Raw genomic sequence first — 24,207 nt, forward strand, 5'->3', positions numbered from 1 at the left:
ATACTGTCCGAAAGAACAGGTAAGGATCAGGAAGTCTTTCTTTGATCACAGGGATGTGGTAACAGCTTTAGTGGTAGGAGCAATTCAGTGCGTGTTTGGTTCTTGGCTTTTTTTCTCCTAACAATGCAGCCTGTTTTGCTGAGAACTGTAGGAATGGCCAACCTTCATCAGGCATACAGTACCTAAACGCAGCAGCCTGAAGGATCCTGTTGAGCTATGGATGTATAAGGAACAAGTCGGCCTCTTGGCTGTGAAATGCTGTACTTTGAAAGACCAGACCTAACTCAGTGATGGAAAACATACTGCTTGGAAAGGAAAAAGGAAATAACAGGCAGTGCCAGGCAATACAGCTATCACCAGTATATGCCAGTAGAAAATGCAGATCAGTAACTATGGGAAAGCAAGAAAATCTGGGAAAATAGTCTAAGAAATGCATCAGCTCAGTCATAGAATAAGGAGAACAGTATGAAGATGTTCTAGTGGGAATTGTAGATGTGTTATTCTTTGGAGAGGGGAGGAGGAAAAAAGGCACAAAACTGGTTTGGTTTGAAACTTCCTCATTTTCAGTAGTGGTGAGATGAAATTGATAACCAGTTTAGACCACACATTTTTAATGTTGATAAAAGATTTAACAAGCATTGCCTGACTCAGAGAGGTGCTCCTCTGACAAGCAAAGAAAGTAACAGCTAAATTTAGTTGCTTCAGCAACTTTGACTTCAGGGACTCCATCCAAATGCACTCAGAAACATACAGTTGGACTTGCTTGTTTGCCAACAGAAAGGTGGTGTTACTATATGGTTCCCTAGCGTCTATGATGCTTCCTTTCTCCTAGGTCAAGTTTTCATTCTTCTTTTTTAACTTGAAGCCAGTGTTAACCTTTCAAGAATAGGAAAGATACATCCAGCATTATGGTGGCAACAAAGTTTCCCTCATCACAAGTCATGATTTATTAAATCAAGTCAAAGACTCTGCACCTAACAATAGGTAACTGAAACATAAAGCCTGAAGTTTGGTATCTGGGATGCACCTACAGGGGAAAGATTGTGGGTTGGGAGAAGTAAGCACCTGAGAAAACATTCAAAACAGGGTGGTGAGTTAGGAGCAATCAAGGTCCAGCCACCACGAAATGCTGAGGAGAGGGCCCAACAGCCACCTCTCATCCAGGCTTAGGCAGATTTCTTGAGGTCATGGGCATGTGCTTGCAGTCTATTGTGATCCTCAGCATAAAACTCCCTGTTGGAAAGCAAGTGCCAGACATGCTCCATCAAAGAATGTCCCTTGAGACAGGAGATGTGACCCTCCATGTTTTTATAAGTGGTTTCTCCAAAGCACCCTTAGCTTAGAAGTGCCCTGAATTCCTCAGTCTTTGGCTCTCCTGATGTGGCCATGTTCCCTGAGCCGAGACTTCGGATCGTCCACCAACCCTCCCCCAGCCTCACAGTTTCTCCTAAAACACAAACCTGATACGCTCTTGGGTTTCCCCTGGAGCTTTAAACCCCCACCATTTCTGAATCTAATTCCCTTCTAGTCTTTATTTTCTATTGTTTTTTAGTCTCTGCAATGCAGGGTTTAACTATTTGTAATGCCCAGTCCCAGTGGAGTCTGCAATACATCTGTCTGCAGAGCAGTGGCTGCAGGAAGCATGTGGCTGAGGTTCCTCTGTGTCACCCCGGTCCCCATCCACACTGGCCGCTGTGAGGTGCAGTTACTCTTTATGTAGCAAGGCCTCTCTGTAAGGGTCATCTGTTAGGCGCACCCTGCTGTGCTCTTGCACGTCACCGAGCTAATCTGAATTATCAGGATCTGTTCTGTGCTTCGGAGGCTGCAGGCAAACTGAACCACCAAGAATTTGGCTGGAAGTGAGGATATTGACGTAACAGGTACTGGGTTCTTGAGTTTTTACATTTCGGGGTGGTTTCCCTTGTGCTAAGTAAAACCGAGAGACTGGTAATGGAGGATGAATAATGCATAGAATCACACAATGGTTTGGGCTGGAAGGACCTTAAAGCTCATCCAGTTCCAGCCCCCTGCCACGGGCAGGGACACCTTCCACTAGAGCAGGTTGTTCCAAGCCCCTGTGTCCAACCTGGCCTTGAACACTGCCAGGGATGGGGCAGCCACAGCTTCTCTGGGCACCCTGTGCCAGAGCCTCAGCACCCTCACAGGGAAGAGCTTCTGCCTTACAGCTAATGTTTCTCCTCTCTGTCAGGTTAAACCCGTTCCCCCTTGCCCTGTCACTGCAGGCCCTTGTAAAGGGCCCCTCCGTAGGGCGGTGCAAAAGACTAGTCAAGTGCAGTAGTGGGAAGGGGGGAAAGAGAGAACGAGGAGATCAATCTGTAACTGACTGTGAACAATCAATTGAGATAACCCACTACCTTCGGACCAGCCGGAAAGTTTGTCTCCCCCCAAAGTAATTTATACCTCCCTCATCTGGATTCCCCTTCAGGGAGGGTTAGTTGGGAATCGGCGTCCCTCGTGTTCCCGCTGGCAGTGTATTTACCCTTTCAATCGCGACAGCGCGATGAAAGCCACGACAGCAACCAAACGCAGGGAAGCACGGCGGGAAAAAGCCGTTCCTTTCCCCTGAGCGGCCGCGCCGCATCCTGGGAATGCGGATATGCAAATAAGGAGATCCCGCGCGCCGTTGCTTCCCGGCCCCAGGGAGGGGTGGCGGGAAGCGGCGGCGGGAAGGTGCAGGGAGCGCTCCCTTCTCCCGTCCAACCCTACCTCCAGCTCCCTTCAGCAGTCCAACTCCGAAAACGTATATTAAGTCACCTTGGTGAGCACTTAGGGGTAGAGCACGGTCAGGACAAGTTGGGTATGGGACCATCCCACCCGCCAGAAGCAAGCTGCTGGCTTTGGAATTTTGTGTCTGAGAGCCTCCCTTCAGTGTATTTTACAGCTGCTTCCGCGTTAACGAGCACAGTTCAATAAGCAGTGATGCATGTGATTTATTTTCCCCTGGGCTGCTCTCTCCTTTCTCAAGAGGGCAGTTTTTGCTGTGGGAACACAGCACATCTCTTCTGCCCAGGGAAACCCTGGGCCAGATGCAGCCATGTTCTCTCCTTCCATAGTAAGTAGAAGTTAATCTAATTGCTACCTTTTTCCTTTCCCGAAGGCCTGTGATTATTGAAGGAAGCTGGGTTCTCCTGGACTTGGAGGGCCCTCTCAGGTTTTTCTTTAAAGGCCTGCGGGTACTCATCTCCATTGGCCGTTAGGCGTAATTCTTCATTGGAAGTGTCTCCATAACTGACTTCACCAGATGCTTCCCAGCTCAGCCTCTTGTCAAACTTGCGACAGCTTCCTTGGGTGCCTGCATACATTCTGGGGAGAATCTGCCCTGGTTAAAAGATGGGCAGGAGAATGTGCAGTTTTATCCCTGTGATCCTGTTCTGGTGAGTGTACAGCAAGACGAAACATGCCCAGGCTGCATGCGATTTTAGTGCTCGCTGCAGAAAAGACACATTTGGTTCTTTAAGTTCCCGATACAGATGCAGTAGGACACTGTCTGCCTCTCCCCCATTGCTGTGTTTTCATAGTGTCTCCCCCTTCACCCTTCCCATAGCCACGGCAATAGGTGCTCTTTTTCTGTGGTGGCCTTGCAAACTGCCACTGCAATTGCATGACCCCTTGAGAGGAGCCCCAGTGACAGTATGAAAGCCTGATGAAGTAGACTGTTAAAAAATCTAGTGGCTCTCTTGGGTCTGGAGTGACCCATGATTATAGACAGAAACATGAGGTAGGTCAAACTGCAGCAGGAAAGGAAACTCACCATACAGTCAAAAAGACAGCTTTCAGAAGGGCTCTGTGTTACATATAGAAATCAGCTAGATGACCCCTCTCTGCAGCAGTAAAACCTGAAACAGAATGTGGTAAAGCAGAGAGAAATCCTTCAAGGACAACAGTTGCTGTACTTGCTTTGGAAATATATGATAAACATTCCCTGCATTTTCCCCTGAATGTTCATTTTTTGCCGTGCTGGAGATACCCATGTGTAGAGAAGAGATGTAGTAAAAGGGTGACAATTAGCAAAGGATAGGTACTTAAATGTTTGGGTGGATTACTGCTTGCAATGTTTTGACTTTTTGTTTTGCAGCTCTTTTAGCTATCCAAAATTAAAACCTTCAAATCCAATCTTTATCTTGCATTTTCGGGCAAATTAAATATAATCAGAGATAACCACTGAGATGCTAAGCTCCTGCACTTTGGTATTAATCTATTCTTCCTTCTTTTCTTCTATGAAAATTTTAGTGCATGTCATTACTACAGAGTAAGTTCTGGTCTGTTTGATTTAGTCTGGGTTTCTCTTTTACCTGCTTATTAGAAGGTCATGACTCACGTCTTTATCTGCCCAGCTTTCTCTTCTGGAACCAATTACAGGAACACAAATCAGGTCCAACTTGTTGTCTACTCCTGTTTACAGAGAGAACTCGGCAACAGTAGAAAGCATTGGAAACTATTTGGAGTCTGTGGTGCCATTCATTGTGACTACAGAAATTTTAATTACCATAGAATTGTTTGCAAAATGGTTTATTTTATCCATGCTCTTTGGCACCTCTGAAAATTGGGTTGGTTGTTTTTTTTTTTTTTTGCAAGGGAACGTTTCACTGTACTGTAGCAATTTTATTCCAGCTAGTACATGAAATGGAAGCCTATTGCATCTTATTTTCATACTTGCTGATAATTAGGCCCACACCTTCAGTAAGTGTAAATCAATATTGCTTTATTAACATCAATTATTGTTAGCTATTATTTACATCGAAAAGGCACCCACATGTCTCAACAAAACCAGCACCCCCTCTGCCAGACAACAGCACAAACAACAGGCAAGAGACACTTGCCTGCAAGCTCCTTAAGGCAGAGATTTAATGCATTCCAATTTACATCAGCTACGGTCCTTGGAGTATTCACAGGGCTAGGACAGCGACAGGGAACGATACACACATATTGCAGCATGTTCTTAAAGCATATACCTCCTTTGGATGTGTAACCTGTCACTGTTTTAAATTGATGGGGAATGACTTCTTAAATTATAGATCTGTATTTTCAGGACAACAGAGAAAATGATTTCATGTGGCACCATTAGCAGCACTTCATTCTGAGGCCAAGTAAGACTTGGTTTTCCCTTGCCCAGAGTTTCAGTCCTAAAAGATAGAACCTCTATCACTGTGAAAACATTTTGTGGGTGAAAAAAAAAATTGAAGTATCTGGAATTAAACATCTTTTTTTTTTCTGCTTAGCTTCCATGCAATTTAGATTTTGGGAAGACTCTCTCCCCGTTGGGAATTCATTAAAATGACTTTATTTAATCTCTGCAGACTATAGGTATTTATGTATTCAGAGTCTTCTAACACCTTTCCCTAGGGAACACTTGCTGAAGGAGTAGCAAAGCTTTTTCGGCAGAGGTAATGATGTTGCATTTTTGCAATTATTATTCCTTACACTAAGCACCTAATACCTCCAGAATTCTGTTTAAACAGCAAACCAAACTTCTAGTGATAGGATAACTTTGCCTAGAGAGAAGGTACTATGTCTGACTGTGCTTTGAGCTATGTTCTGGTCAAAATGCTGGTTTCTTTTTAATGAGAGAATTTTGTAATCCGTTAACCTTATGTAAAACTCAGCTAAAAGAAATTGAGCAAATTTCACAAGAAATTTGGTCATATCATGAGGAAGATGATTTTTACATAGTTTTGTTTACCACATTTGACTCTTGAAAATTTATGGCATAGATGTTGTGGCCAAAACAATTGTGATGAGTGTCTAAAGACTGATGTGGAGGCTAGGACGGCAACGGTTTTCCTTTTGCAGCTTATTCTGGGGACAGTCCTCTTCCCTCCTGCGCAGGTGTGGATAACCCTTTGACAGAAAACTAGCAATGTTTCTGTGGCACAAAGACAGAATGACCTGCAGATGTTAAAGGTGTGCCTGGCGGAGCAGGCACCGCACCTGTGTAGAGGAGCAGGGATGCAATGGAAGCACCAGCTGTAGGTCTGAGGAGCGCACCCACCTCTACACAGCGGAGTTACTGTCCTAGCAGGCAGAGCAGGCTCTGCTGCAGTGAGGTGCAACTCCATGGCACTGCACCATGGAGGGTATTTCCTTCTCTCCAAGGAAAGGAGCTCTCTAGCATCCACCTCTGGAACTGGGGCTAATGGCCAATGACTGGATTTTGTCTCCCCAGTGGAAGTTTTGTTGGTCTCAATTAAGTCACCTCAACCTTTTCTTCTTGGTCTGCTGAGCTCCATGGGTCTGAGATGGAGAAACCCAGTGGCTCTGTAAATAAGCTACTCTGATCCTAGAAAGACCTATGAGTCTGGGAGAAGTGATTAAAAATTCCTAATGAAATTTCCACTTGGGTGATCGAACTAAGAGCACGTGGTTGTATGTGCCAATACCTCTTCCACTATCGCTGACCTTTCTATCACATCCCTAAGTGTAATCCTCAGCTGTTGCAGTGTATATCACATAATAATAAAAAGTTCACTACCTTTGCATTACAATATTCTAGTAATTAATATTCTAATAATTGATATTCTGGGTGATTAATAAAATAAGTCTATGAAATTTCATTGGTAACCTAGCAGCTGAATATAGATTTCACAGGTTCAAAATGTTTTGAAGAGAAGGAATTTTCTAGAAGAATAGTCAGCATGCAAAAAAAGACATCCTTACCTCCAAATGTAAAGACTTGCTGTCCAAAATAGATGTTGAGCTGACAGGTGTATTTAGTAGAAATTTATCTATTTATCTATTGACTGCAAATCAGCTATGAGATGTAATCAGCAGAGCTGCCTGATAGAGTCTTAGTGGACACCCAAATACTTATTAGAAAGTCCTGATGTTTAAAACCTAAAAGTTTAAGTTTTAAATTCTTCCTCAGTTCAAAACAGCTCATTTTTTGAAGGAAATGATTTGAGGCCTGCCTTTTCCTACATTTCTCATAACAGCATACGTTCAGCCTTTTATTTTTACAGTGATTGCCTCTTCTTCCACTCAAAATTTGTGACCTCCAGGATATTTAATAAAGGATGTTAATAAAGCTGCTTGTACCCAGTAGGAAAATACATTAGAAACTGGCATTTCCCTAGCAGTAGGTCTTAAGAAATGGGACTGTATACTGCCTTCATAGCTATATCCCTTTGGAGCGGAGTGTGTCAGCAATTAAAGGGTGCAAGGAAAAGAACTACTGGCAATAACAAAGAGATGCCCCATCCCTGGAGACAGCCAAGACCAGGCTGGATGTGGTTCTGAGCAACCTGATCTAGTTGAAGATGTCCCTGCTCATTGCAGGGGTTGAACTGGATGAGCTTTGAAGGTCCCTTCCAACCCAAACCATTCCATGATTCAATGATTCTGTGGTATTTATGCCTAGAGACCCCTATTCAATCATGGCAGCTGGTGTGGGTGCATTGGGATGACTCTTTCCAACAGGGGTGACGTCCTGGGAGGGATGGCAGGGATGTATAGCATGCTGAAATGAAAGAGGAGATTGATCCTGCCTGCGACTGCGGCGTGTGTTCTGCTGGTTCTCACTTATTTAAGAGGCTTTCTTTATAAATGAGTGTGTTTGCCTAGGGGATGTGGCAGGGGAGGGAGAAGTGGTTAGAAAACAGAATCAATCTGAAGCAGGAAAAGGAAAAGAAATCTCCCTGTGAGAGCAAAGCAGACTAGAATAATAAACTGTAAATATGTAAAATAATGAAAAAAATATTAATCCCTCTGAATGCAGTGATGAATAATGCAAGCACCTTTCCTCACACACTGCATACTGCCTAAGTTTTACACAGATTTTACACAGTGCCTTGCAGGAGAGTGGGACAGGTCAGACATGGCGTCTCTCACCACAGACATGGCAGCGCTGACACTGGCCTGGAGCACAGCCCCACACACAGACGGGAGAGGCGCTGTGGCGTGGCACTCAGGCACCGTGTATTGCCCCAGGGAATGTGGAGGGGAAGCAGTGTCCTGGGATGGGGCAGGACCCAGCCGAATCCGAGGAGGTGGCTGAAAGCTGGGATGTGGCAGGGGAGAGAAAATGGCGGCGAGGTCTGTCAGCTGAGGTGGATGTCGCAGCAGGAGGTGAACAGGTGGCCTCTCCGCTGGGATCCCAGCAGGCAGCAGCTCAGTGGAGGTATGCCTCATATACTAACTGATAATTCACACCAGGCTCTGAGTGTTATCCCTGAAGTGCATATCCCTTGGGATTTTGATGGGCCATGTCCCTGTGGTAGGGATGGGGGAGCTTGTGGGTGGGGAGTGTTTCAAGATGGAGCAGCTGTTTTGCAACCACCACAAGCAGGAAAGGGAACACAGTTATTATCACATTGATTAACAGTGCTAAGTTAAATATTAATATGTGGCAAAGGAGTTACTGGAAGGTTAGCTTTGGTCCTCGTGAAGAAAAAACTTCCACACCCTTGGAGATGGGATATAGTGAAATACCCTTAGGGGGGAAATCGGGAACTGGTAAAGAAGATCCTGAAGCAGAGCGAAATATATATACATCAGACTTAAATCTGCGACAGCAGGCAGGTTTCTACTGGTATATTCATGTCATTTGGGTTTGTGGAGAAGGACGTAGCTCTGGGCTTCCAGAGCTGCGCCTGCAGAGCCTGTGGTGCAGTTGCACCTTCGCTTGTTCAGCCTGGGACATGGTGAGAGGGAGCTGTGGTAGGTGTGTATAGTGGGACTCTGCCTCTGTGCCTCGTCTGCAAAAGGAACCTTCTGTGTGTACGCTGTGTATTTGTGGGGCTGTAAAGCATTCAGAAGGTAGGCACAGCTGAAAGGAAAGCAGGGGGGAAAACAAAGGGAAATGGAAAAGAAGGGTGGAGAGGAACAGTAGCATTTTAGCCAGCAGGTTTCAGTAACTGTAAACAGATACAGATTTCAAATAGGTGCGAAATGCTGAGATGAAGAACCTATAGGAAAATAAGCCTGTAATGATTGAAGATATATTCCTCTCAGCACAATTAACATCTCACAGCTGACTTAAAAAAACGTAACTTATAAGCCCCCTGTTTAGAAAGAGGGGGCTGAGAACGCTCAAGGCTACGCGGTTTGAGCTGACACCTGTGGGAAGCATTCACCAAATAAATAGTTGAGGCTCATGATGACCAAAATTTAAACACCTTTCTGTGTAAAAGGAGGACCTCCACCTTGCTCGGTTGCTGTATTCTCCGATAATCAAATGGCACGTTTGCTTGAAGCACCTAGAGCAGAAATTCTTGTATGTGATGCATTTAGGCAGTCATCACTTAATTTTTGCTATTTATCCTTTTGACTATTCTGTTTCATTAACCTGTGAAAAGCATGCTTGAAGTTGTAAGCATGATGTATTAGAAATGAAAATAATTACTCTTTCCTCCTCTGCCCCCAGCAGTGAGTAACACTTTGAACTGCCATTGCAGAAATACCTTTGAAGCACGATGCCTATGTTGTTAACAGTGGTAAAAATCAAGTAGCAGGGACTGTTTCTCAAAGAGACTGGGGAAGAAAGCATATTCCATGAGGGATTAAGATTAAAAAATATGTTCTTGTCCAATGCTGGTTTATTCCAGAAAATCAGAGGCTAACGAAAAAGACTGTCATCTTACAGATTAAAGGGAACAGGACCTACAAATAATGCTAAAGCCACTGTAGCACTTGAAAAAGCAGAAGCAGGATGAGGAAGGTTGAATTACATGCGTGTGCTGTTGGAAATATTCCCAAACCGGGGCAGCTGCATCCCTGCTTTGTCCTGCCCGTTGGAGCTCTATACAGATGTTATTTCTGTAACGTTTGGTTGCAAGTGATATTAAAACAAAAGGCAGAACTTCAGCAGCAAAAGACTAGTCGAGTGCAGCAGTGGGAGTGGAGAAAGAACAAAGAAATCTGTAACTGACTGTGATCAATTAATTATAAATACCACTGCCATCGGACCAGCCAAAGAGGTAGCTCTACAGCAAAGCAATTTATATCTCTGAGCATACGACACCACTTATGTTACGATGGCGCTGCAGGCACCCTGGTTTCGCGAACTCGAGGGATTGTGGCTTTTTCATTTAAGAATAACGCAGCTGTATCTCTCTTAAAACCCCACGTGTAATATATTTCGTGTGGATCTTCTCCTCCGAGCCACAACAGACACGGTGGCATGATGGGTAAGTAACATGCAAATGAGCAGCCTGGAGCTATAAGTTGAAAACTGCTGAAGAAGAATGCTGTTACCCAGTTCTTTTTCAGACAGAGAAGCAGGCGTTACAGGTGAGCTCTCGTAGCAGAAAAAAACCTGTTTTCACATAATCTTTAACATGCCAAGTGTGCAGGGCTCACGTCCTGCATTGAGTACTGTGCTGTGCACTGGCGTTTCTGCACCTGCAGACACAGACCAGCAGGGTCATGAGTGTATCTATACTAATATATTCTTTCAGTTACATCTGCTTTAGCTTGTAACACCACAAATAGGTTTCTGTGCTGCGGAGAGGCTGCTGAAGCATGAGCTCCCTACTCCACAGCACATCAGCGCTGCCAATGAGGAGATGGGAGAGGGCAGTAGCAAACAGGCATGCATGGCATCTGGATATCAACAGCTACTAAGAAACTACTCTCACAAAACAGAACTTTTCATTTAGGGATAAAATAAATACCTCAAATATGGGGATTTTTTCCCTTTTTTTAATTGTTTTTGTTTGTTTGTTTGTTTTCTTTTTTTTCTAATGATATTAGAGCCAAAATGCATCAAGGAAAGAATCTATCCAAAAGGCAGAGCTTCCCAGAGCTGTGCTCCCTTGCATCAGCACAGCTAATCCTGGAAAGCGATACAGTGGCAAATAACACTTCAGGTGTTACCTTTTCAGCCCAAGAAGTTTGCTCTGCAATTGCACTGGGGCAATGGGGAAACAAGGTAAGGATGGGATAGCTCTGGAAAATCTTTAGGAGCCTGATTTTAGATTGTCTTTAAATTGCTGTGTGCGCAGTAGCTCACTGTCTCACCTGAGGTGGAGGTTAAATAATCCTAAAGAGAGCAAATACCACACTCCTATTCATTGCAGACAGACTTGCTTGAAATATTCCAGAGACTCAATTCAGCTTGATGTCTATGATCTAGCAGGCTTCTTTGGGCCGTACAAAGTGAAAATGCAGACATTTCTTGCTGTCCAACCAAGCAGGATGCCAGAACAGAAAATGGAATTGTTTTCTAAAATTTGGAATAATTTCAAAATTTGGGCTATTTCGCCTCTTCATTTATAAGACTACGTTGGAGCCAAAAGAAAATTTTATTACAGAGTAATACTGGTATCCTGATGACACCATGATTAATGGATGCATTTCTTCAGAACAATGCTGTGCTACAATTCCAATACCCGTAAAGTGCCAGAATTTTTCTATTCTGAAACCGGATAAACCAGGAAGTGAAGAGTTGTGGCTTCATCCAACTTGCTCCTTATGGAGGTTCATCAGCCTATTGTGCTTGAGACCCAGCAGGTTCAGCTTGGGTCAGAGAAAGCTTAGTATGACACAGGTAGAGGCATTGAAGCACTGTCTCTCCCACATGAAAGCAATGTCCAGCCAGCAACAACAGCCAGATCTCTTGCCACTGGTCTTCTTCCTCAAGCTAAGGACCTTTTTACCTTTCCTGATTTGTCAGGAAATCAACAGTGGTTTGGGGTGTTTTTTTCTCCTGCAGAGTTCTTTTGGCTACATACATCTGCTGAGCAGAAAGAGAGGCAGGAAAAAAATCAGAGCATGTCATTGTATAAAACCAGTGAAAATGCAATGCAGGGGATGCACACAGAATTTGGAATGATCCCTGATATTATTTGCTACCTCTTTTTTCCATCAAGTACCTTGATGATGCTGTAAATATGTTTGGTTAAGGATTTCTTTATGCGACAGTTCATTTGCACATATTGTACATCAGTAATACTTTACCCACGCTTTTCAAGCAAGTTCCTAATCTAACAACATCTTTTTTTGACTATATTACAGTTGGAACCCATTTCACTTGCTACTTCCTCAAAATCTGTTTGGCTGTGGAATTTATTTCTTCCTAAAAGTTGCCAAATTGGGCCACTCTCAGCTGCCTCTCAGTGCTTTTGTGCCATTGGTACACCAGGCTCCAGCAATTGAATATGCCATGGAAGTAATCTCTATTTTCACCCTTTAAAAGGGAGATTGGTCCCATGCTCATTACTCCTGGCTTCATCTTCATGATGAGATGACTCCTCCAGCCACATCTCCATGGGCCTCGAATTCAGTATTATTTTAGCTCACTTGTTAGATACTCTGCAGCATGAACTGAGGTTCAGGGCTAAAGTAGGGAATATATGTCATCTTCTATAGCACCTTTTTCAATGTACATGTAATAATACAGGCTGGAGCCTTGCTATCTGTTGCAGAGGACCCCATATACAGTGGAGACCCGCTCTGAATGTAATAGGACAGGTTTTCTATCAGAGCTCAAGAGGATTTCTTTATATAGCTCGTGTTAATTCGTTTGTTGTGAACCACTGCTCTTCTGACTGGCCCTGGTAAGTTTAATGCTAAATTCTTCTCTCTCATTATCCTCTAAATGTGTGTTTAGCTCTGTCTTTAGAGACTTAACTTACAATCATTTGACATGTTAAGTGAGAGAGTTAATGTTGCTACAGGAAACTTTTCTGTTTACTTACATGTGGTTACTTTAAGTTTTGACAGACTGAACAAAGGTGCCAGAAAATGTATGGTGTGCTTCAAATATAGTGTGCTTCACCACATAATGTTAGTGATGAGGGTATAGGCATTCACTAAAAGCAGCAAATGACCTCACTTGACACTTCAGAATGTAATGTATACAACATTCCCAAGACAACATGAGTGTCTTCACATCATCTTTACATCTGCCAATAGAAAGAATGAGAGGTGTGCCTCCTTCCATTGCGTAGGAAGGGAAAAGTAATTTATGTTAGTAAAAGCTTTCTCCTCAGGAAAGATAACTTCTCTTTGAGAAGAAATATTTGATCAATATTGCTGATTTTAGCCAACGATAGTATAGCTCAGAAAGGAACTTTGTTCATCAAGATACTCATTCAAAGCACTGAGTAATAAAACCTCCTTGATCTCCATGCAGCCTTAATCTATCTAAAGAAAATACAGGAGTCTGGGGCCAACAAGCAACCCTTCCAAGTGACCTAATCTGGCAATAGGGTTGCAGTGGGTGGAGATAAGGTCCCAAAGACATCTCTTTTTTGCTTTACCTCATATTTCCTCAGAGAAATACATGGTTTATTTTTATATGATGTTTTCCTGAACATCACTGAATTCATACAGCTTTAAAAAGCATTACAAGTGTAGCCAAGAAGTGGTAGTAAAAACAGAGTTTGGTGATGTAAATTTCTCTCTGATGGCAGAGCTTCCTGGTCAAAATAAAACAGCTAAATATGGCACTATGGCATTCATTCACTTTGAAATAACTTCTTTTTGTTCTCTGTACCATGCCAGAAAGCTCTCTAATCCATTGCAAACTTGCAGGCGTCCACTAAAGACCAAGTGGTGTCTTGGGCCTAACTGAATTTCTCACTAGCATGTACTTCTTCCACTTGCTTCTCAAGAGTTTCAGTAACTCCATAATACTCCAGAATTATCAGAAGCCTTATGTAGCAACAGAACAACTGCTCTGCTCTTCTGTTTTTGCCTTGTGATATAAACGTAGTAGTAAATGGCAGGATATTTTGGAGAATGAAAGCATGAGGAGACAGGGACACAATGTAGTTGGGCAGGAGTCTTTGTTGTTTCACCTAAGGGAAAGTCTATAAATTGGCATTTATGAATTAGAGATTTGAACATAAATATTGCCTTTCAAGTGTTTCCAGACATGGGGGAAAATGTTTTTTCTAACTTCTCTCTTTCTGGTTTAAAGGTACAGCATTATTTAGTATGCTGAATAAGCTAATTGTCACAATTTATTAAGATTATTCATCAGAGCAGCATGCTTTCCCACCTCTAAAAGAAATAGATCATGACCAAAATACTGAAAGACTTGCAATGTTCATGGTTATTAGCTTGCTTGAAAATAATCTGTTCAGAGACTAAAGCTGATTTTATTTGCTCCTGTTCAGACAACTTTAGGAAAAGTCAGCTGAAAATTGATTTCTTTCTATGTCAAACCAGAAAATTATCTTGCCATTTATTTTGTCCTGACAGTCCATTTAGAAATTTTTATTTCAGTTTAAATTGCCTACCAGTAAGTCTTTTGCTAGTTTCTGTACTTCATCTTTCTAATCTGACTCATTCTTCCATGATCTTGCAATTTCCTAATTTATGATGACATATCATCTTATTCAGGAACCCATAGATGGCGAAATCTTAATACAATAGTAATATTATGCCCTGTATAAACTGGTATATCAATTACATTTGTCATTTAGAACATCTGTGTTGAATTGCTTTTGGTAGGCAGGATCAGGGAATAAGAGTTTGTCATGGTGAGAATAGACTTAAATATAAAAATACAAATGATGGCCATGGATGCCAACACAATCATGTTCCAAAATACCTCTGTTCTAGCTAATAAAGATCAAGGGCTGGCCCTGAGAAGTGCTTAGCACATCGTGGTTTTAAGTTAGTGTTTCGAATAATCTTCACTACCAGCAGTTAGCATTTAGCTGGCTTTCAAGTAAAAATAAAAGTTACAATAATGGACCCCTCTTTGCATAAGATTTCATTCACATTACTTGTTTTATTGAGGTTACAACCTGGTACTATCCAACCAGTTTATGACTATATGCAAGCAGTTAAATGGTTTACAGCAAAGAGGTGCTTAGTCAAACGTCATTCAGTAACAGTGTCAGCTGAAGTCCTCATCTAGCAAAACAGTTTGATATTGGCAGTACTCTAAGCACACAGTTACGTCTTTTGATGCTGAAAATACTGCGCATGAGCTGAATTGAGCTGAATTGAGGCCATACAGTGTTTCATCTACACTGGTTGTCTAGACTCTGTTACGGGTGTTTTCCTGCAAAGGCTTTAACACACTGCATGTTTGTGCTACAAGTGGAAACCAGTCCTCCTCTTGCCCTTTTCTCAGGAACCTTACCCAGAACGACAGTGTTAGAGAAGGCCAAGGTTTAGAGACACAAGAAAATCAGGATAATTCAGTCCTTGGCAAGGAGATGTGGAATGCCTCCTAACTTTTGTATGCCAAATTGTCTCTGCAAAAGTGGGTCTCAGTGATTTGCTGCGTGGCTTTAAAGCAAAGAAACCAAAATTACTTCTTATTTCCCTTTCCCTCTCCTCCCCCTTGCAGCCAAGGTTTAATGTGGACATCCAAAATAAGAAATCTGGTATACTAGAAACCTAAATAGCAGGTGCTTTCTACATTTGAAATATGCACTATGGAATATGAAAGCAGCCTGGGGTATTTCTTACATACTGCAGGGCACTGGGAATGAAGGATTCAAAGTTTGGAAAGACACTCACATTTTTTTGTATCAGGGGAAATTAACAACCAGTATGTTATCCTTAAACTAACAGCTTCAATTCTTTAGTTTTTATCCGAAGGTGCCAGTCAAGGCTAATGAGGAATTTTAACTTCAGTTGAAGGTCCTCTGAGAGAGATGAAGTAAAGTTATGTTATCCTTGAGACTGTACTTTAATAAGGCATTGAATAGCAGTGGGCAAGCACATACACACACACACATTACTGCATATATTCAAACACAAGTAATGTTTATGTTGCTACAACAGTCAGGAATGACCTAAGGGGGCCACATTTGGATTCAGTTTACATTTATAGTAAAATGTAGGCTGTTTTCCAAGTGCAAGCTGAGATTCTCATTCTGAAGGGTTTCCTTCTAGACTTTCTCTCCCTGAATTGCAAACCTTTTTTAAGATCAGCTACATTAAAACTGGGTCAAGAAATTGAAGTTCCTTCTGAGTTTAGGTTCAAACTGCAGCATTTAGGCAGGTTTCAGTACAAAAATACCAGATTTTTGTAGTTGTTTTCTCTCCCCAAAAATAGTATTCCTTTTTATTAAAAGTGTTGGGTTCTTGCCTGTGAGAACATATTTTATTACTTTTGTTCAAGCTGAGTGAATACCTGAAAACAGCTTTGAGATTATCAGATGCAATAGTAACATTTTCCTATCCCTGCTGTTTACCTGCTAAGTTTAAAGTTCATATAGAAACTGGTGAGAACACCTAATGTAGAGCCGTTAAGATTGCTTTGCTTGTATTCATGTAATTTAGTTCAGTAACAGGCATAAACCATCTTCCATGTTCATAGCACGTGCTCATGGCTGTTCTTCAACATCGATTTTGGATTGATGCTGGTTAGAATACTTCAACTTTCTAGTACTGACAAAGCTTGCCATAGGAAACAGCCCCCGTATCCTCCTGAATGCATTATGTATGTGGTGAGGTGTAGTTTGTGAAGTGCATCTCAGTTGGAAAGAATTACCTTTCCCAGCATTTCAGAATTGTGATCTCTGCTGTCTTGCACTGCTATTGCAAGAACACAGACATTTTGAGATACTCGACAGATTTCAGACTACTAACTGTGAAGAATTTTCCTCTCTGTGTTTCTATTCCATTTTCCTCCCTCCCTGACACTCAGCTGCTGTGAGGACAGGCAGGTCCCATTTCACTGACAGTTTTTCCTGTTGAGTTGGGACTTGTCTCTAATTTTACACAGTGGTTCCTGAATCATCCTGACTTCTGAGAACAATGTACAGAGGAGATTCTCAAACTAAAAATCACCAGAAAAATCAAAATGTGTCTAAAGAATCAAAGGCTTTGAGAAAGAAGCAGACTTTTTCTCAGAGGCCTACAGAGAACATTTAGCCGGCATGATAACTCATAACTGAGGCCAATAATCAAGAGACCAGCTTCTACAGAAGTGTGCAAGAACGTCTAATCAAGAAAATCATTTATTCTAAACCTCCTTAGCTTTTTCTTGTTGTAAGAAAAATGATCCTCTCTGCAAGAATATTAACCACATAAATGCCACATCACCATTGTACCTCTGATATATCATGGCAAGAATTTGCACAACTTACCAGCGCCTGAAGTAAAATATGGTTTGCTTCAGTATCTTGATTGCTTTCCAATACTGTTAAAACTCACCTCTTATCTTATTATAAGTAAGTGTAAGTAGGGTCCCAAACTGACTTCTTCTGTGCTATAATTTTACACCTCTCTCATAACTCCACCCATTTATCTCCTCTTTTCTCTAAGCAGGCCCATCTTTTCTACAAATTTTTTCCTTTCCCTATCTGTGTTGTTTTGTTGTTATTCAGACACCACAGATGAATTCCAATTTCCTTTTGAGGAATGGGCTTAACGTACAGTTTGCCATTAAACATGTTCATTTCCATTTTTTATAGGTCCTAATGGCTCATCCACATGCTTAGTTCCTTGCTGTCAATGGAGTAGGCATTTTGATTGTGTTATCTACTGCATTGCTTAGGATTCCTAATTTATTATATGCCTTTTTTTAATCAAACAATATATGTGTGATTCCTTCTGGCTTCCACTGGGTCATCCTGTCTGCACTGGTGTTTTGTAGGCCATTCTTAGGAGAATAATCAAATAGATCACTGTGAAGAAATGGATTTTTGTACGTTTTTCACTTTTGATCGGGCTGCACTTTGAAGTCTTACAATACCAGGCACAATATCCCCTTCGTAGTTTGCTCAGTCTTGCTCAGACTGACCCCAGCCAATGGACCACTCATCTGACAGATCTGAGCATCACTAAGGATGCTTATCCTTGGTCTGTCTTCCTCACTTGCTGCTCCAAAAATCTAATGAGATTAAAGCAAATGAGATGAAGTAATTAACTCACCTTACTGAGTATGAGCGAGGAGGAATTTTAATTCCAACTGGTAAATTCCCCACCACCATCAAAACAACTGGAACTTGGCCAGAGGGGCAGACCTGAATCCTGAGGCTTCCAGAAAAACAGCCAGGTGAAGAAAGGGCCAGCATTTTTTGTTGCGTTTTTGCTTCTCTTAGAAGTTACATAGAGCAGCTGTGAGGGTTTGATCCTGATATATCTACCTTACAATCTAGATCAAAACAACATAAATGTTACAAACTGATCTAAAGCATGGCTTTTGGGGTAGACACTAGAAACTCTTCTGTAGGGCAAAAGTATAAACCCTCCACTTTCATTTCAATCCTCCTGCCCTAGCAGACCTTTTCACAGCAGCAGAGATATAAAGCCAGAGAATACATGGTGCTAGATGATAGAGTGGATAATTTGTCACCATGACCCCGTTGGGAAAGCCACACATTTACAACTCTTTCCTAGATAAGAATACTTTTGCTAACTGCTTCTTGTGCATGGAGTTTATGTGCCCTGCGCTGATTTTCAATGAGGCTTAATACTTAGGCCTTGTGCCAGTGCACATAACCCATCACCTTATTCACCAAATAGATGGTAGCACCTTACTTACAGTTTCCTCTCTCTCTAATGTCTGTCTTGTATAATGTTCATTACCCTCAGTGTCAGGGAGAATTGCATCAAAGGAAAGGGAATTTTTTAGATACTCAGGATATTCCTATACAAATGTTTGACATAATGGTTAAATTGCTCAGCTTGGATTTCTGCAGGTACACCTTTACTTTCTGGATTTTGTTCACTTCAAAACAAAGGCTTAAATTACTGTTCAGCTGTCAATGACAAGAAACTTATTTTCTGGAATATTTTGTTTTAAATCAACAGTTGTGTGCTTTTTTTCCCAGTCTTCCTTGCAAAGATAGAGAAATCGGTCTACGGTCTTAAGAAATCCATCTTTAAATCAATCATGCAGGCGTGGCCTCCCCTACAAAATATCTTCCCTGAACACTTGTAAGTCTTATTAGAGATCAATGCTTCTGCAAGTTCTTTACACCTTTCCTCACCTTTTCCCATCTCCCACTAGGGTGTAACTTGCATTTAATACTGTAGTATTTCCTTTCCAATTCTGCTTGGCTGCTTAAAAGTAAAGGTCTTTGTGGTCTTGGTCCTATTTTATTCTCTGCAGGTTAGGTAACAACGACCACCAAAATCTTACCCAGGTGTAAGTACTACTTTTTCATCTTACCTTTTGTCTAAAGCCATCATCAGTAGCCTTTTGTATTCAAGAGTGAAACTGAAAAGTTGTACTTAAATCAATCAAAAATATTGATTTGACGAATCAATATTCATCAAAATATTGATGAAGTAACAATTCACCACCAAGCTGTCAACTAATCTTAATAAAAAGGGGGGGAAGTGGTTACTTGTAACAAATGGCAGAGGAAGGAAAACCCCAGGTCTTTATGGGGTATTATACTATGTCATCCACTTACATAAAACACTGTCATGCATTGACTCCAGTGGAATTCATCCATCTGCTTGAGTGGGGCATGCAGCCAGCTTGATTGGTCCAGACCTGCCAGGAAGAGATGCCTTGCTTCCCCTGCCACTGGAGTGCATTGCTGGGATACCTGACAGCGGCTTAGCTGCAGATAGCACCAGTGAACAGCCATTTATGAACCTTTTAAAATGACCAGGAAATTGTACCCATCAGACAACCAGGGTTAAACACTAGGATTTTAATTTGGTCACATTGCCAGGTTTATCATCTCTATTTTTAAGTGGTCTCCTTTGTTAACTATGATGGCCCAAGTAGAATCATAGCTTTATTACTTCTGCCAAAAAAACCCAAACCCCAGAAATTTGGAAATGCAGTGCTCCTTACACCATATGTAGAACAACTATTTACTTTTCTTTCAGAGGCAAATACACCATGTACTGAACTCTCTCTTGTAAAACTGAAACTAGGTAGTGAGAATTGCCAGCCACAGCACAAGGACTTCCTCTGAGAAGACACAGGGTCACTTTAACTGGACTATAGATATGGCCAGCAGATGCCAACCTGTTAGGAAAAGTGGCTGCCTGAAAGGCATTAAAAAGACCAGTCAAGGTTAGCAGTGGGGTGGAATATAGAAAGGTTAGTTTAACTAACAGTAATAATTTCTGTTAACCCACTACCATCGGACCAGCCAACACTAATGCTGCTTTGGCCTTTATATAAACCTCTCAAATCTCTCTTCCACCCTAATTAGGATGATTTATTTAACTAATCCAAGCAAAGAAGACAATGAATGTACAGTATATACTCTGTATCATGAGCACCAGTAAACAACCTCTCTGTCCCGTTGCCTCTTATCTTCAGCAGTTCAGGTGACAGAACTAGTTCTTGGATTGCCACAAATTTGCATGATGGGAAATAAACAAATGACTGAATTGTAAACTCTCTTTTCTGCACAATGAGAACATTGGTTGAGGTCAGTGACTATCGGGAGAGGTGTGTTTAGTTACTGAATGAAAAGTAATACTAGGCGCTTGGAAACTGCTGCGGAGAGACGGGTTTTGTGGGGCTTGTGCTATTTTCTGAGCTCTTCCGCAAATGAAGATAAAAACCACTCCACAAGCCTGTTGATAAAAGGCAGCAGATGGCAGCAATGTACAAAGGGAACATCATCCTTTGCTTATCTCAGGATTACCCTGAGCATACAGACTTCATGCACCCTTTCTCACACTCACTGCCTGGCCTGGAGCTGCTAAATGTCTCTATTTGACTTGTCTGGATTTCAACTCACTTTAGTCTATTTGTCAGCAAGTGTCTCAGATCAAGAAGCAGACAGGAAGATTCAAAGCTGAACGCCTTTACAAGTTCAGAAGAACATCACTGAGACACTGCCAGCATAAAGAAATAACCCAAAAAGAAATCAGAAATAAAATCTCATATAAATCAGAAAGAAATCTCACCACCCTCAAAATTCTTCCCTGTGAGGGTGCTGAGGTGCTGGCACAGGGTGCCCAGAGAAGCTGTGGCTGCCCCATCCCTGGCAGTGTTCAAGGCCAGGTTGGACACAGGGGCTTGGAGCAACCTGCTCTAGTGGAAGGTGTCCCTGCCCGTGGCAGGGGGTTGGGACTGGATGAGCTTTAAGGTCCCTTATGATACGATATAATATTGGTGCACACTGAGGTGTGTGCTTTTGGCTGCAGCAGTGGTTGAAATTACACACACACACACACACTCCCGAGAGGTCCCTGTGGCCATCACCACTCAGTCTGCAAAGGCAGTGTGAGCTTGGTTTTGAGATCAGCAGTCAGGAGGGAGGTGGGCTAATTATATATACTTTACTTTTCTGACTTCTTTGTCTCCATGATTTTATGTATGTTAAGGGTGGAAACAAACTGTTGCAAGTTGGCAAAGCCAAGGCAGCACCTAATGGAGGTACTGAAGCTTCCTTGTTTCTCCCCAGTGAATCTGCCCTTGATGAGGGCAAGGAATGAGCTTTAAAAGAAAAGGCCAATGAGATTCACTTCAATCACAGCTCTCATTAAAACACATCCATGAGAAGGTTTTCCTCCCTGCCTCTCTTCAGTGTTCCTCTGGCCCAACTGCAGGGTTTGCTTAGACCTTCCTCTCCCTCAGGAATGCCATCAGTGACCAGTGTTTGGGTAAAGCTCCTTAATAGCTAGAACCCAAGACAATATTGGTTACTGTTTTACTCGAGAAGTATTCTTTTAAAGGAACAGTAATGCTTCCTTCTCCTTTATCAGTGACCGGGAATGAATACAATGTAAATGAATGGAAAGTAAATTAATAGGAAATGAAAACTTTGGTTCTTTTTTTAAATGACATCTAGATTTTTTTGGCCACAGCCAACTTAATTGCAAAAAAAAATCCCCCAGAATAAAATTATCACCACTACATAATGATAACAACACTCATCACTCATCTATTGAAAGCCAGTGGTGACTAATACATTAACAGAAACTCTGCTGCAGAGAAAACTTACGAATATAGAGCCCAGCTTCATGAGATCAGCAACACCAGTAGGTGCAATACTTAGAATTGGGCCCAAGCAAACATGTTTTGAGAAAGAGAAGCTGATCTAGGAAGAATCTTGCAGAATTCATGCCACGGTTAGAGTGTAAGTGTTGTCTTTCAGAAGGGAACCAAGCAGAGTATGACTATTTCAACCCAGAAACTTCAACTGAGAGAAAACGGGTCCAGCCTCAGCTCCGATTGCTGCCAGTTCAGGTCGTTGTGGAGTGTGATGCTTTCTTCTTCACGCTGAAAAGATGATGTTCTTAAAATGATTCTTACTTTTCATGTATCTACATATTTGTTGCTACCCCTCATGAGAAAAACTATTTCTGGAACAATCTAGTCAATGAAAAGGCAATGAATTATTTCATTACTCTAACAATGATCTGGAGGCCAGCCTGTTGGCATCCCATCTCATTACTTCATATGACAGCTTCTATTTTTGGGGGTTTATTTGCTTTAAAAGTACACTGTAACATTATTCCCACTTAGAGAGAAAGCAAAACTCTATTTTCTGTCAGTATTGTGAGGGATGTAAACGAATCCTACTGGCTGTAAAATAAGTTAGTTGAAATGACGTAAAAACCTATCTTGTTCTGAGCTGTACTCAGCATGAATAGCTAAGAATTTATGTAAAATCATTTACAGGCTTCACAGTAAGTACAACAGCAGCTCTTTAGCTTTGGAAAGGAAGATGTTACTACACTATATGTAGCAAACAAACACAGAGAAAATATGAAGATTACTAGTATAACCTCAGTTATCTTGGATATGTCTTTAACATAAGATTTCATCTTCCCATTTTTCCCAGGCAACGAGGCATATAGAGTATGATCTGCTGCTGCTGGCAGAATGGTGAGGGACAACTATGTTAAGAGAAAATATTCCTCTCTTTTGCGGATTTTAGTTTCAAGCCCTGCTTGCCACTTTACTGTAGCATCTTCTTATGGCCTATTTTTTATGTTTATGAGGTGTATTACACGATGCTTTCTCAAAACCCCAAGCCAATTATACTAAAAGAGGTATCCAAGTCAAATTCGTAAGCTAAATACTCTCATGTTCTAAACAAAACCCAACAAAACAAATTCTAAATTTAGGTTTTCCTTTTAATATGGTAAAACAGAAATGATGTGACAGTGAAAAACCTTACTGCAGAGTCAGTTCTACAGGTCATTTTGAGTGTAAGAAATAAGGCAGTGCTCAATTTCCTCTGCAGATGAATGCAGAGATACTGGAAAGGATAATTACAAGAAACAATGACTCAAAGAGGGAGAACATATTCTCTTGAAAATAGCAAAATACCAAAGGGACAATGAAGAAAACCCAAACAATGAGAAAACAAATGGCAAAAGTAAAGCAAAAAGCAATTATGATCCCAGATTTATATATTCTTGCATGTAGAAGTATCTGTTCCTGCTCTGCAGGAAGCAGGAAAAGATAATAAGAAATGGGAAAAGCATTGGATTACAAGAGTTTGTTTTGTGGGTGTAAAAGGTATGTGTCAGAGGGAAATTTTATCTGCTTATTTTATTACTGTTTTAACTGTTTTACTTTAAATCATGGCATGTACTATTTATACAGGCTGAAAGAGAATATTAATTAGAAGTGACGGTTAAGCCTGAATATAAATCAAGATGTTAAGTGAGTAGTCTCAGTGGACATTTATAATTAGCATTTGAATGTATAAGTAGATAGTATTAATTGCAAGCTACCCAAAGAACTGGAGAAAAACCTGTAGTTTTGAGTGTGAACGGGCTGGATTTTACATGATTGCATTTACTCCTGCAATACGTTTGGATAAACATGGATTCTCGTGGCTCCCAAGTCCCCTGAACCCACAGCAAGCAGATTTTCTTCATGGCTGTCAAGACAATAACTGGGGAGGGGGGGTTGTCAGTCAAAAGAGAAGCTGGCTTGGTTTTCCTTGACCCCAGGATCCTGGATGGCCTTTTACAGACCCTCCACTGTGTATATGCCAAGTGATATTCAAGCAACACGTTTACAGAGCATACTGCAGACTGCACTCCAAGAAGACCGTGGTGTAAGCACCCAAATGGAGTCTGTTCCTGCCATCACATGGCATTGCTTACTGTGGTCTGACAGTGATCTGCAGCTGGTAGGAAAGGAATTAGAATTTAAATGATGATTTCATTAGGGATTCACAAGTCTCAACAAAACCCAGCTGACTCTCCATCAGCTGTGCGGCTCTGTCGTGCTTGCAGTAGTTAAGGGTCTAGTTTAATCAGCAGTACAAGCTGGTAAAAGTCAGCGAGAGAAGAGAGATGTCATGTAGTCAAATAACATTTTCAAAAGTGTTGAAAACAAAGACTTACAATCCTTCATATTGTCTAAATATCACTATACTATAGTACTCTAAG

The sequence above is a fragment of the Strigops habroptila genome, chromosome 1 (assembly GCF_004027225.2).
Source record: "Strigops habroptila isolate Jane chromosome 1, bStrHab1.2.pri, whole genome shotgun sequence".
Taxonomy (NCBI): Eukaryota; Metazoa; Chordata; class Aves; order Psittaciformes; family Psittacidae; genus Strigops; species Strigops habroptila.